The 3022-nt window shown below is 41.0% G+C and overlaps 1 long non-coding RNA gene across 1 annotated transcript; it reads right to left on the reverse strand.

Moving 5' to 3' along the window:
- Nucleotides 1-1465: 1465 nt before the first annotated feature.
- Nucleotides 1466-2433, reverse strand: LOC147457548 (uncharacterized). Its single transcript, XR_015188283.1, has 2 exons — nt 2213-2433; nt 1466-2031 (listed from the first exon to the last, which is right to left on the reverse strand). It is a non-coding gene; the product is annotated as an uncharacterized LOC147457548 (long non-coding RNA).
- Between the last annotated feature and the right edge of the window lie 589 nt (nt 2434-3022).

Raw genomic sequence — 3022 nt, forward strand, 5'->3', positions numbered from 1 at the left:
GATGCTCCCATCACCCCATCACGTGATGCATCAAGTATATTCGTTTCCTGGTCTCTCCCACCGAACTAATGGTAAAACCCCTTCACGATGCTTAATGTCCCCCATCATATGACACATCAGAGTTTTCCGTTCCTGATGGCTTTTAATAATTCTAGTAGATCTATAGTTCCTAACCTTACAGTGCAAGTGCACATCTTTAAATATCCTAATTTCAATATAAAGAAATTACTTGAGAAAATAAGAAAATAAAAAAATAGTCCATTTAGCAACATAGGGTTTAGGCCTCTCAACTGGGATTTGCAGATTGGCTCCGTTCTTCAATGGCTTGACACGTTAACAGTTTGTGACATATGTAGGGCCAATGCTTCGAGGAGTGGAACTCTATCACTCTTTGTCTCTGTTCTATCTTCTATGACATGATGTTCTCTCTTTCCAATGCACTAAGGGTGATTTTCAACCTGCTGCCCACTCTGAAAACACCAGCAAGGGGCTCACAAGGCTTCTTTGCAGAGAATTTTCACGTGGTCATACGTAAAGCTAAGTGGCGTTATGTCTATACCCAAAGTATACAATACAAAGTAAGCTACACACAAACTCTTTTAATGCTTAAAGTGACTCTCGAGTTAACTTTCAAGAATGCACAATCGTTTTACAAGAGTTGTTTGAATATTGTCGTCCTTGCCAAGCGCATCATCTTTTTCGAGCTCGTGATCGTCATCGTCATCCTCAAGTGGCTCCTTCTCTTTATTTGAATGTTTTCTTCTCTATAATAAGAATAGAAAATCACTAAATGGACCAACAACGATACATATAACAATGAAAATAATCTTCAATTCACGTACCCAATTTTATATGTTTTTCGATGAGGGCTCTTCGACTTGGCATCCCTTTTTTCCACTCTTCCATCTTTCTTTCTATGTAGGAACTCTCCCATTGCTCATACAAAATGCTTCTTTTCTTTTTGCTTTGTTGAATTTCCCATATGGATGGAGCTTTGAACTCTAGATCACGCAGATGCTTTTTTTTAGCATTGGCTATCTTCAATTCCAGATTATTGAACCGATTTTTACATTGGCGTTGCGAACGGAAGGGGCTTGGCTTATATTCCTCTACATTCTTTGGTCGACCACCCGGACGTTTCGGAATAGTAATGAATACTTAATGCGTTTTCAAATGACGCATCGTGCCTACTCTTTTTTCAAAACCCTTATTTCTTTGTGGACAATCCTCTGATGCACGACAATATCGCAATAGAGCGTTGTCACGCTCACATGTGACTTCTATGTAGAAATCATTATCTTGTTCACTAAAAGACAATAAAATACAATGCTCTCGAGACCCACTCTATATGGCTAGGTACACTAGGATTGTTTGTATGTAAACAATGTCATATTGTGTTCCAAATTGAGATGACAAAAGACATTGTATGATGGGATTCGACGACTCATACACTTATCCCAGTAGAAAAGAAGGCATGCAACATCTTCAAGAGTAGGACCGACACATCGTCATCTAAAGAATCGAGCTTCAACTCTTGTGTATGCCTCTTACACTCCCCACTAAGTTTTGCAATAGAAAATGATCCATTTCACCCTTGTGGTTGTCTTTGCAAGCCCAATCATATTGATATCTTAACACATTCACACCGACTGGAATGCATACGATATTTCTGTTTCATGTTCATGTGTGTGTGTGTACATTGAACATGAGAACACAAAGGACAATTCTTTCCTGGGTTCGAGATTCATATGTAGATCTTATTGTGTCCATCATGAAAGCAGATGCTATGAGCAACAGGTTATTGATTATTCTCATCGCCAAGTCGTAAGGACATGCCATAGGAAAATAGCTATATGAGCTCATCGCCTAACAGAAACTGCATGTATGACGAAGGCTGACGCATGCCTCCTGCATGGAATATATTTCTAGGCAAATTAGCTAGCAAGTCATGACATGGTAGCTTCTTAAGGTTGAATCAAGGATTCAAGATTCTGATTTTGTGGATTCAAGCAGCATCCTCGTAGATTGTTTCTGTAAAGTCATCATGTTCCTTTATCAGACATGCTTAAGAAATGCTAGACATTCTCCAAGTTTTCATGTGTGCGCGGGACTGCAAGCCATGACCATGTATGTGTTGTGTGTGTACGTGTGTGTGTGTGTGTGTGTGTGAGAGAGAGAGAGAGAGAGAGAGAGAGAGAGAGAGAAACTCCACCTGAGCGCCCTCCATCCTGCGCATCCCGCACACCAACTCTGGGCCTGCTGCCCGCGTTCGATAATCTCGAATCGCTTCCTGCCTCGCACTGACCAGCTGCGACGCCCGTTTTCCCTGGTCAGACAAGTAAAAAGAAGTGATGAAATCACACGGCTTGTAAATGATGACAGCCATCTTAATAAGACACCAACACAAAATCTCGACTTTGAAAGAAAACCATTTTAATCATCTACTCAACCACAATGTCCAATGGGTGGAGTGGTATTGCATAGTTGCTCCTCAACAATTGCAACAAGGCGTGTACTCTCTCTCTCTCTCACACACACACACACACACACACACAAAAGATGAGCATCAGGTGATTCTTCTGAGTGTCTTCATCAACTGCAAGCTACTAAGTTGCAATTTTCCATCTTATGTGTCACCTTTTGCATGGTTTCTCATGAATCGCATGCTGCCAAGATCCTCACAAGAATCTCACGTAGGGTGCAAGCAAATGGGCAAGAAGCAACTACCTAGGTGACTAGTGTGCGTGCCTGTGTGTGTGTGTGTGTGAGTGAGAGAGTGAGAGAGAGAGAGAGAGAGAGATCTCCTTAAGAGTACTTCATTTTTTCTATTTCACTCAGAAAAGGGATGCAGAGAGCACTAGTTTTTTTTTTTTGGGGCCTTGAAATTTTAATTTATTGCTCTCTATAGAATTAGCTATTATAACGTATTGGGGGAGGGGGAGAGAGAGAGAGAGAGAGAGAGAGAGAGAGACCAGCTGCAAGCCAGAATTTACCGATACTCTGCTAGCACATTCTAATTAAA

The sequence above is a fragment of the Adiantum capillus-veneris genome, chromosome 5 (assembly GCF_014529385.1).
Source record: "Adiantum capillus-veneris isolate H3 chromosome 5, ASM1452938v2, whole genome shotgun sequence".
Taxonomy (NCBI): Eukaryota; Viridiplantae; Streptophyta; class Polypodiopsida; order Polypodiales; family Pteridaceae; genus Adiantum; species Adiantum capillus-veneris.